Source organism: Vipera ursinii (assembly GCF_947247035.1).
Source record: "Vipera ursinii genome assembly, chromosome: 3".
Lineage (NCBI taxonomy): Eukaryota > Metazoa > Chordata > Lepidosauria > Squamata > Viperidae > Vipera > Vipera ursinii.
In genome coordinates this window covers 108,272,806-108,284,876 of record NC_139516.1, presented here as the reverse complement: position 1 = coordinate 108,284,876, position 12,071 = coordinate 108,272,806, and positions in this window count along the sequence as shown.

Sequence of the window (12,071 nt, the reverse complement as noted above, 5' to 3'; positions counted from 1 at the left end):
TCAACCCACTGGCACAATGCAATATGCCTCAGGGCTTCATACCTCTTTCCCACACACAAAATACATCTAGCCTGCTAAAATTAATATTACAACATCAATGTCTCTCATCATCAATAAAAACTAAGGACCAAACTGTTACACTGTAGGATGTATCTTGCTAGATGTTGTTACTCTCATTCATCAAGAAGGTCAGCATACAGCCTTGACTGTATGTCCATCTTTTACCAATGCATAGATATGCTGTTTCTTGACATGAAAGGCACTTTTCAGTCCTTAAACCTGCATCAGGAGCAGTTCCACCATGCAGCACCAAGGCTGCCCCAGTTTCTTGTTCATACCAAGGAAAAATTCCTGAGACCCTCTCACTCACTTTCTTCTCTGTTCCTCCCCCCCCACCTTAAGCAGCTTGGATTTCTGAATGAGATTCCTACTTTTACTAGGAGGCTACACTGTCATTGCATTTCGAGACATAAAACAAAAAATGGTCTCTTTGTGCCTTTTTTTTAAAAAAAACCCAAAAATGGCTAGACCTTCCTTCATTTTGCAGAGCACTGTCTATTCTGTTAGCTTCTTTTGATACATTTTGCCTGACCTATTTGCTTATGCTGTGAACTGAAGCAGAATTCCTAGGGCCTGGGTCCCACTGTCCTCTCCCTCAGGTATTCCATTGTCACCTAGCACTAGGTTATCAACAGCAGAAAAACTGTTACTAAGGCTTTTTCCTCCCAAGTAAAGTTGAAAGAGAGGGGGACTGTCTAACTCCTTCCTCTCTTTATCTTCCAAAAACAGTCTCCTCTGTTTGGGCCTCTGTTCATTACTGCAATATGCTTTCAAGGGATGACAAAACTGCAAAGATTCCTCTCATTGGTAAGAGAGACAACAAAACCCAGCAGCAGTTCAAGAAGAGCCTCGTGTTCGCTGCTCTGATCTGGTTCTAAAACTTTTTTTCCATTACAGAAAGGACTTGGTAGGAAAGATCTTGGTTGTTGACATATTGCCAGAGATCATTCTTTCATCTTCTCAGAGATGTACAAACACCATGGAAGCCCATGCAAGCTCATTCAATCAGACTTGATCCACCAAAGATGCTTGCTAGAAGGCTTTTGCCCTGCAAAGCAATAGCTTCTATTAGCTGGATAAAACTGATTGATTTTTTTTACATTAAGCCCTGAGGCAGCCTCTTCTCTTTGCAAGGTTGCTTCAGGCAGCAAAGATTTTCTTTGCCTTTGTGGAAAAAGGGAATTCTCTCAGCATAGGGATATAGATTTCACCTTGCCTATATTATCATACTACACTACTGATCAGTGCCTTTCATGCTGATTCTGCCCTTCTCTTTACAGATCCAGAATGTATTACTACAAGAGACAATACAGAGAAAACTTTAATATTAATAATACTAGGAGATTATTAGGGTCACAATGCAGGTTGCAGAATAAGGAAGTTAGGTTCTTGATAAATCAGGATTAGTCCACATGCCTCTAGACATTTCCTACTTTTCTGCAGTGACCTGTGGAAACTAGGGGTTCATTATTATTTTTTAGATAGATGGAAATGCCTCAGACTGACATGGATTTCAACTACCAGAAATCTTTTTGAATAACTCTTTGTTATTCACAAGGAAAAAGATTCATGCACTCAGAGAAGTTTATTGCAGGCTTTGGGGTTTGCAACAGTGAATTTGTGAAGTCAGCTCCTAAGAGAACCATTTGGTGATGGCTTCCCTGACACTTTTGTTAAGATTCCAAATGTTCAACATATCAAAGCAGCTCAACATATCAAAAGCAAATATAATAAACCATGGTTTATGTGTTATATTTGTAAACAGTCCCATAATAGATATGTAGATATGTTAACAGTTCAAATAATACTGCAGCAGCAAAGTGTATAAACTAAAAAGCCTCCTGACAGAAAAACACGCGGGAACTTTGACAGCTGTCAAAGTTCCCCGCACAGCGCAGGCGCCACCACTGACAGCTCGCGGCTGTCAAACTCCGGACTACGAGGAAGCCTGAGCTGTCAAAACATCCACCGCACAGCGCAGGCGCGACCACTGACAGCTCGCGGCTGTCAAAACACCAAGCCACGCGGAAGCCGGAGCTGTCAACGGAAGACGACGCGGATTGGTCCCTGCCTGACACGGCGCCAAAATAAACACCTCTGATTGGTCCTCGCTACCAGCTGCCGGCTATAAAAGCCGGACAAGTTATTCTATGTTTGCCTTGCTCTTAATAAACCTGTTGTTACTAGCCTGTCGTCCCGAGTGGTCCTTCGGCTACTTCACTGGCGACGAGGATGGGATCGCTCCGGAGCTGAAGTCACGGCCGAGGAAGTTGCCGCTTTAGGAACGCGAAATGCCACAATTGCGGGAAGACTGGCCACATCAAGCCGGTGTGCCGCAGCAAGGGCCGGGACAACATCAATGAGGTGGAGGCAAACCCCCCAGGTAGGCCGGCTGCCCAGGCCAGCAGAGAACCCCACCCAGGTCCCCTGGTAGAGACAGTGGACAGGGTAAACAGCATAAGCTCCAAGGTTAAGATCTGGGTCAGAATTCAGGGGGTGCCCTGCCACATGGAAGTAGATTCTGGGTCGGCAGTTTCCTTAATTTCGCTGACAACCTATCAGGAGATCTGTCAGAAAGGCCGAGGACAAATTCCCCTGAAACAAACTCAGGTACACCTAGCTGACTTCCAGAAAACCCCTATTCCGTTGGAAGGGAAAGCCAAGGTCGTAGTGCAGTACAAGGGGTTCAAGGGTCCCCTGGAGGTTTTAGTTACACCAGGGAACCGCACCAATTTGATAGGACTAAATTGGTTCAGTCCACTAGGCATCGCTTTAACAGGGGTTAACACCATTCTAACACCCAGCCTAGAAGCCGTTTGCGATAAGTTCGCCGACGTTTTCGATGGCACTTTAGGGAAATACACGGGTCCCCCCATCTCCTTACAGCTAAACCCTGCAATCCAACCAATTAAGATAAGAGCCAGGAGGGTACCTTTTGCCCTCAAAGAAAAAATCGAAAACGAACTTGATCGCCTCGTAGGACTAGGGGTGCTTGAGCCAACAGAAGGGGGAACCTGGGAGACCCCTATTGTCACCCCAATCAAACCTAATGGTGAAGTGAGACTGTGCGCTGATTATAAGGCGACAGTCAACCTAGCCCTCAGCCCCCATGCCTACCCGGTGCCAGCGGTAAGGGACGTATTTGCTTCCATCCGCTCTGGCGCCCTTTTCGCCAAGCTTGATCTCACACAGGCGTATTTGTAGCTGCCTGTCACTGAGGACACGGCGGAGGCCCAGACAATTGTCACCCACCGCGGTGCCTTTAAGGTAAAGAGGCTCCAATTTGGCTTATCGGCGGCCCCGGGTATATTTCAGGGTATCATGGAGAAGACCCTGAAGGGAATACCCGGGGTCTGCCCCTATTTCGACGATGTTCTCATCGCCGGAGAAAACGAAGCGAACTTAGCTGACAGGCTGTCAGCTGTGCTGAGCCGGCTCAGAGAAGCCGGCCTCAAACTTAAGCGGGAAAAGTGCTCTATTGGAGTCACATCCACTGAATTCCTAGGGTACAAAATAGATAGCCAGGGCATTCACCCCACCTCAGAAAAACTTCAGGCTATTCAGACCGCACCCAGCCCTAGGAATAAACAAGAGCTTCAATCCTTTTTAGGATTGTTAAACTTCTACCACGCCTTCATCCCCCATAAAGCCACTATTGCGGAGCCTCTGCATAGACTCCTAGACAAGGGTACAACTTGGTCCTGGACCAAAGAACATGAGAGTAGCTTCCAATCGTTAAAAAAGATTATCTGTCACAGTTCAACTATCACCCTTTTCAGGGAGGACACCCCAATATGCATCGCTTGCGATGCCTCTCCCTATGGAATCGGGGCTGTCTTAAGTCACATATTCAAGGACGGTACACAAAGACCCATAGCCTTCTATTCACGCACTCTAACCAAAGCTGAAAGAAACTATGCACAAATTGACAGGGAAGCCCTAGCAATAGTAGCAGGGGTCAAAAAATTTCATGATTACCTATATGGAAGACCATTTACTATAATTACAGATCACAAACCCCTGCTAGGCATATTCACGTGGAACAAAACTACTCCACAAATTCTCTCCCCGAGAATGCTAAGATGGTCAACCTTCTTAGCAGCCTATTCCTATCAACTAATACATAAACCAGGTAAAGAATTGGGACATGCTGACTGCCTCAGTAGACTACCCATACAAACCAGGGACTCAGACCCAGCCCCAGCCAGCCAGATTTTAGCAATCTCCCAACTTCCAGAATGCCCCCTGACTGCAAACATTATAGCTAATAATTCAGCTAAAGATAAAATACTTGCCAGAATCCTCAAATGGGCCACAACAGGATGGCCAGCTCAAAATCCACAACCTCAATTCCAACCTTACTATAACAGGAAAAATGAGATCTCAACACATAGAGGATGCCTACTGTGGGGGAATAGGGTCATCATACCCGAGAAAAACATTGACCAAACATTACAAATATTACACGAAGGTCACCCTGGAATTGTAAAAATGAAGGCGATGGCTAGAAGTTATGTGTGGTGGCCAGGCATAGATAAACAAATAGAAAAGTATGTGGGTGGGTGTTATACCTGTCAAGAGACCAGGAATGAACCACCCCAGGCACCAATCCATAAATGGGAGACTACAAGGAACCCTTGGTCACGTATACATATAGATTTTGCTGGACCCATCCAGGGCCAAAGTTTCTTAATTGTAGTAGACAGCCACTCTAAATGGCTGGAAGTCACACCCCTTAGAAAAACAACGTCCCAAGCCACTATTCAAGCTTTACGAAAAATATTCGCTACGCACGGCCTACCTGATACCATAGTTTCTGACAACGGACCTCAATTCACCTCTCGTGAATTTCAGATCTTCGCTATGAAGAATTGTATTAGGCTGGTCACGTCGGCGCCGTTCCACCCATCGTCGAACGGAATGGCTGAAATTATGGTACGATCCACAAAAGAAGCGTTAAAAAAATTCGTTAAAGGGAACTGGCAGAGGCGCCTCAGCCAGTTCCTCTTAGCACAACACACAACTCCATGCTCTACAACTGGCAAATCACCGGCGGAATTGAGATGGGGGAGAAGGCTAATAACACGTCTGGACAGACTACACCCCGATACATATCCAGAAGAAAAACAGCACCCCCACCCCGCCCGCACGCTCAACCCAGGTCAATTGATTTGGGCACGATCATACACAGATAAAAACAAGTGGGCCCAAGGGACAGTAATAAAACAAACAGGGCCCATCTCATACCTTATAGCTACGCAAACACAGGGCATCATACGCCGCCATATTGATCAGCTCAGACCCAGACAACCACCACACAATTCTGAGCAACCAACCAATCCCGACATACAACCACCACCGGAAATGCTGCCTATCCCAAACCAGGAAGAAGAACACCAAAACGAGGATCCAGAACCAGACCACCCTCCACCCCTTCGCCGCTCAACCAGGAATCGGAGACCACCCACCTACCTAAAAGACTATCAGTGGGCTGGTTCAAACATCCAAGAGGAAAGAAACGCACCAGGGGAGGGGTAAGGGGTGTGTTATATTTGTAAACAGTCCCATAATAGATATGTAGATATGTTAACAGTTCAAATAATACTGCAGCAGCAAAGTGTATAAACTAAAAAGCCTCCTGACAGAAAAACACGCGGGAACTTTGACAGCTGTCAAAGTTCCCCGCACAGCGCAGGCGCCACCACTGACAGCTCGCGGCTGTCAAACTCCGGACTACGAGGAAGCCTGAGCTGTCAAAACATCCACCGCACAGCGCAGGCGCGACCACTGACAGCTCGCGGCTGTCAAAACACCAAGCCACGCGGAAGCCGGAGCTGTCAACGGAAGACGACGCGGATTGGTCCCTGCCTGACACGGCGCCAAAATAAACACCTCTGATTGGTCCTCGCTACCAGCTGCCGGCTATAAAAGCCGGACAAGTTATTCTATGTTTGCCTTGCTCTTAATAAACCTGTTGTTACTAGCCTGTCGTCCCGAGTGGTCCTTCGGCTACTTCAGTTTATTTTAAATAACCACAAGCCTGCAGGAGAGCAACTATAGGAACTGAAATCCAATATATCTAGATTACTAACATTGTGGTGTTATGCAGTTCATGCTGGTTTTAAGACATATTTAATTTCTGGTTGATTCTAGTGGGTTTTATAGAGAGAAGAGGAGGATCTATTTTGGCAGCAACATCAATAAATTGAAACTTTGAAACCCACTGACCAAGTAACTAAAACCTGTGAGCAAACCTTGAGAGAAGATTTATAAGAAGATTGTTCTGGGCCTTCTGGGCATCAATACATCACTGACACTCTTGGATACAATATTGAAGTTGTGACTTTAGTCCTAATAGAACGTGATATTTTAATGCAAGAGTGAACCCTTGCAGACAAAATTTTCATTCTGCTCAACTGTTAGGTGCTCTATATAATATTCTGCCATCGACAGCAGCCAAAAAAAGGCCTCTGAAAAATGCAAAAAAATAAGAACTGATGTTGCTCCCTGCTTTAGTAAACAGTGAGAGAATACTTCCACAGATAGAAGTTTCATGCTATTATGAGTGTAGAACTTCAATAATTCATTTAGGATACATTGTTAAGTAGATTGATTGGATTTATGTTTCCTTGATTAATATATGGAAGAGAATGCAAAATGGCATACAAAAATTCATGTTTAAGGATCACCCTAATAAAAATGTTTAGGATAAAATATGTCCTATGTATTTTGTATCTTAATGCAGTCTTTGAGTATCTTTTTTAAAACAATAAAAGTTTGCAGCTAGAGGTGGAAACAAGGTGGAATGGATTTAAGAATACATGCAAATCTGACAATCATCCATGCAAAATAACTTCAAAAATCCAAAGCAGTTTAATCCTTTTTTTAAAAAAACAAACAAATTAACAGTGAATTTCATACTGTATCTTGTAGAAGATCTTTGTCCACCAAAGATAATCCAACCACATTTAAGAAGACTGGATACAACGGAGTGGCATCTTATCCATCCCAAAGCTGTTTTTTAAACTATGCAGAGCATTGCTAATATTGCAGAACATTTACTTTACTCCATTTAAGTAGAAATGAATAAGTAACAGGGACTTTCCGGCAGGACAGATTTGTGCATACAGTTGAAACTCGAAAAATTAGAATATTGTGCAAAAGTTCATTTATTTCAGTAATGCAACTTAAAACGGGGAAACTAATATATGAGATAGACTCATTACATGCAAAGCAAGATAGTTCAAGCTGTGATTTGTCATAATTGTGATGATTATGGCTTACAGCTCATGAAAACCCCAAATCCACAATCTCAGTAAATTAGAATATTACATGCAATCAATAAAACAAGGAGTGTACATAGAACAATAGCGGACCTCTGAAAAGTATAAGCATGCATATGTACTCAGTACTTGGTTTGGGCCCCTTTTGCAGCAATTACTGCCTCAATGCAGCGTGGCATGGAAGCTATCAGCCTGTGGCACTGCTGAGGTGTTATGAAAGACCAGGATACTTCAATAGCGGCCTTCAGCTCTTCTGCATTGTTCGGTCTCATGTCTCTCATCTTTCTCTTGGCAATGCCCCATAGATTCTCTATGGGGTTCAGGTCAGGCGAGTTTGCTGGCCAATCAAGTACAGTAATCCCACGGTCATTGAACCAGGTTTTGGTGCTTTTGGCAGTGTGGGCAGGTCCTGCTGGAAAATGAAGTCAGCATCCCCATAAAGCTCGTCTGCGGAAGGAAGCATGAAGTGCTCCAAAATCTCGTAGACGGCTGCGTTGACCCTGGACTTAATGAAGCACAGTGGACCAACACCAGCAGATGACATGGCTCCCCAAATCAACACAGACTGTGGAAACTTCACACTGGACTTCAAGCATCTTGCAGTGTGTGCCTCTCCATTCTTCCTCCAGACTCTGGGTCCTTGGTTCCCAAATGAGATGCAAAAGTTGCTCTCATCAGAAAAGAGGATTTTGAACCACTGAGCAACAGACCAGGTCTGTTTTTCTTTAGCCCAGGTAAGACGCGTCTGACGTTGTTTGTTGTTCAGGAGCGGCTTGACAAGAGGAATACAACATTTGAAACCCATGTCCAGGATCCATCTCTGTGTGGTAGCTCTTGATGCACTGACTCCAGCCTCAGTCCACTCCTTGTGAAAGTCCCCAACACTTTTGAATGGCCTTTTCCTGACAATCCTCTCCAGGCTGCGGTCATCCCTGCTGCTTGTGCACCTTTTTCTTCCACACTTTTCCCTTCCACATAACTTTCTATTAATGTGCTTTGATACAGCATTTTGGGAACATCCAACTTCTTTTGCAATTACCTTTTGAGGCTTTCCCTCCTTATGGAGGGTGTCAATGATGGTTTTCTGCACAACTGTCAAGTCAGCAGTCTTCCCTATGATTGTGATTCCTACTGAACCAGACTGAGAGACCATTTAAAGGCTCAGGAACCCTTTGCAGGTGTTATGGCTTAATTAGCTGTTTAGAGTGGGACACTTTGAGCCTAGAATATTGCACCTTTTCACAATATTCTAATTTACTGAGATTGTGGATTTGGGGTTTTCATGAGCTGTAAGCCATAATCATCACAATTATGACAAATCACAGCTTGAACTATCTTGCTTTGCATGTAATGAGTCTATCTCATATATTAGTTTCCCCTTTTAAGTTGCATTACTGAAATAAATGAACTTTTGCACAATATTCTAATTTTTCGAGTTTCACCTGTATATGTCTCAAAGGGACAAATATTTGGGAGGGGCCAATTTAAATTAAGGAAGTAGCCCTCCATGTGAAATCCTAAAATTCTAAGCCATTTTGGCCAGTGATGGCCCTCCTCTCTATCATCACTCTCATTGGGAGGGCTGCTTAAAATTTGTTCTTATAAGACTCTTATAATCATCCTTTGTATCTTCATAGCAGCACTTAGCTAACTTTGGTTGATGTCAGCAAGCTGAATTAGGGTCCAATCTGAAAAGTGTGAGAAAGTGGGCTGCCCAGGACATGTCCAACCTTGAACCCACCAAACTGAGTGTAGGTGTGACAGACTAGTAAGAAATATGAACATAGTGGGCTAGACAGGGAAATTGAAAAGATACCCCAGAAGGTATGTCAAATCATTTATGTATTGTTGCCAAGAGAGCTATATGGTCAAAGCAACCATCTCAACTCAGACCTGACCTCCTTAATCCTGTAAATTTGATTTGTAAGTAGATGGAACAGTATGTTGTTGGGCTTCATCGGTGTGGGAATTTAAATCTAGTCCTAACAGCGTAAGTACAGTATTGTGGAAGCTTTGTATATAAAGCACTCAACACGTTGCTGAATAGAACTGCCCATCTTGAATTATAGTTTGCATCCACCCATTTGCATTAATTCACAGGCTTTATCTGTGAACTTTGGTTATTGAGCAGCCAGGATATGATGCTGCACAGTTCTACCAAGCCATATCCACTCCGTAATAGTTATACTCAGGGCTTTCCCAGTGTGTGATAAATATAAACTCAGAACAACAAATCATTCTTGGGCAGCAGGCACACCTTTGACAATTGTAAATGACTTTCACAAGCTGTTTCCTGTTCCCTGTTTTTTGCAGGGTTGTCTGTTTCCCCTTCCTAAAAGGGAATGGTTCCCTACAGGTTTGATGTAGCCCATCTTTGAAAAGGTTTTCCCTTCTCCATCATCACCTGTTCTGCAGTCACCCCCTAAAAATCAAATGGAATTGAAAATGAATACATAGAAGCCATCTCTTAAATCAGATTTGATTTGCTTTCCTCCCTCTGCCAAGGAGCTGTCTTCGGAATCAGCACTGAGCTGCTGGAGAGAAAGGCTGTTGTTAATTGTTTGTCAAATCTTTCCAGACCAGCAAGATTAGCACACATATACATCCTTTCTCACAGCCTGTTCTCTCTCTGTGTTGCTCTGTGACCCCAGCTAAGCAAGGGTGGTGGGTGGGGGCCATTTTTATGGGAAAATAGAGGCATCCAGAGAGACCCCATAGAATAAAACAAGCAACCAGAAAGAGAAGAATTATGATACGGTGACAGTCTGATTACTCATCTCCAACATTCCCCTGCGGGTCTGTGTGTGGTAAGCCATCTTAGCCAATCATGGTACAGGGACAAAAACAGTCTACAACCAATCATAGCCGCTGTTTAAGAGCAACACTGGCACATGTGTGCCTGCAACCACAACCCTTTTGTGCACACCCTGGAAATCAAAGCAGGTTGTCACACAGGGGCAAGAAAGTGGGAAGGCAATGCAGCCGCCTAAGAGGATGTTGGCCTCACAAGCAGCCATGTGACTGCCTGCCTCTGTTTGAAATTTACTAAAGAATTACATCAGTCTGGGAAGGTGGGGGGGGGGAGAAGGAAGGAGGAGGATGAAATCACAGGGGAGAGGAGCAGGATCTAGAACAAAAACATTTGTCTTCTTAAAAGGGTAATGTCACAGCCTGTTTTCTGCAATATTTATCTTCCCTTTTTATTCCTTTCTGCAATTGTTTAGAGCACTTCATGTCTGTCAGATATTCAGCATAGTTCCTTCAAGATGCTAGGAGGGAATTTCAGTCTTAAGGATCTGAAAGGTGCCGCATTGGTTGCCTATTGTCCCTTAGTCTTAGAAAACAAAGCTGATTGTTACAATGATGGGGTGAAGAAGAAGCAGAACCTTACATATGTGGGGACTGTGGGAGTACCTGGATGTAACTCCTTAAAGCTGCTAACCCTTTCCACAGGTTCTAGTGGTTGAAGTTTGCATATACTGTATATGTCACAGTCTTTTTGCATTTTCTTTTGTTTTTGACTGTTGGACTCCCCTATTATCATTTTTTCCTGTACTGTAATGCATTGTTAGGCATATTTATTAAGAAGAAAAGAATAGCAAAACTGGAAGAGCATAGTAATTGAGCCTGTTTGCCTAACCTCTGGTGCATACTGGAATCCAAATTAAAGTATCCCTGACAGATGTTTTTCCATTCTCTATTTGAACATAACCAGTGAACTCACCTCTCTTTTCAGTAATTGGACCCACTGTTGTTAATTAGAAGTGTTCCTAATAGTCAACCAACATCCATCTTCTATATTCTGAGTCCTCCACAATGGAATGAAAGAGAACAGATGTTGACCATCATCTGTATCATATTTTTTCAGGTACATGGAAACAGCTATCATATACCTTGTGAGCTGTCTTTTCTTAAAGCTAAAGTTAACAACTTAGCTCACTGTCTTCCTGCAAAATGTTTTCAATCCCCTAATCATCCTCATTGTCATTCTTTGCACCTATTCATGTTTGTCTGAATTTTTATTACAATATGGAACTCCGTACTGGACACACTTGTGATGCAGTCTGACCACTATAGAATAGAGTGAAATATTCCTTCCCATGATTTGAAATTTTTCAGTTACACTGATACAGCTGGAAACTACGTGTTTTTTGGCAGGCGCTTTATTGCTAATTTATATTCTGGTTGTGATCAACTACAGTTCCAAAATTCTTTTTCTCATATACTATTATCAAATCAGTTATACTCAGGCTATATCTGAGCCTTTTATTACCTGACTGAAGAATGTTTATATTCGTCTGTTATTTTTAGCTTATTTCTCTAAATATGTCAATGTTATGTCAAATTGTGCTTTTATTTTCTAGAATATTTGGTATCCTTCGCAGTTTCGTTTCATCTGCTGATCTGATAAACACTGCCTGCAGCTCTTCATTCAAGTCATTGATAAAAATATTGAAGCATATTGGGCCTACAACCAAACCTTGTGGCATATCACTTCACTTTTATGAGTACTCTTTGAGTGTGAATTTCCAATTATTCTAGATTCATATAGACATGCCAACCAACCTACTGGATTTAACTATTTCACCAGTCAGAATATCTACATGTTTGCTAAAATCAACATATGTGACTTATAATCAATATAAATTATGCAAACAGCATTCATACTATTTATTTAAAAATATTAATTTGCCAAGAATTGTTCTTTTCAAATTGATTGTTTCTGGT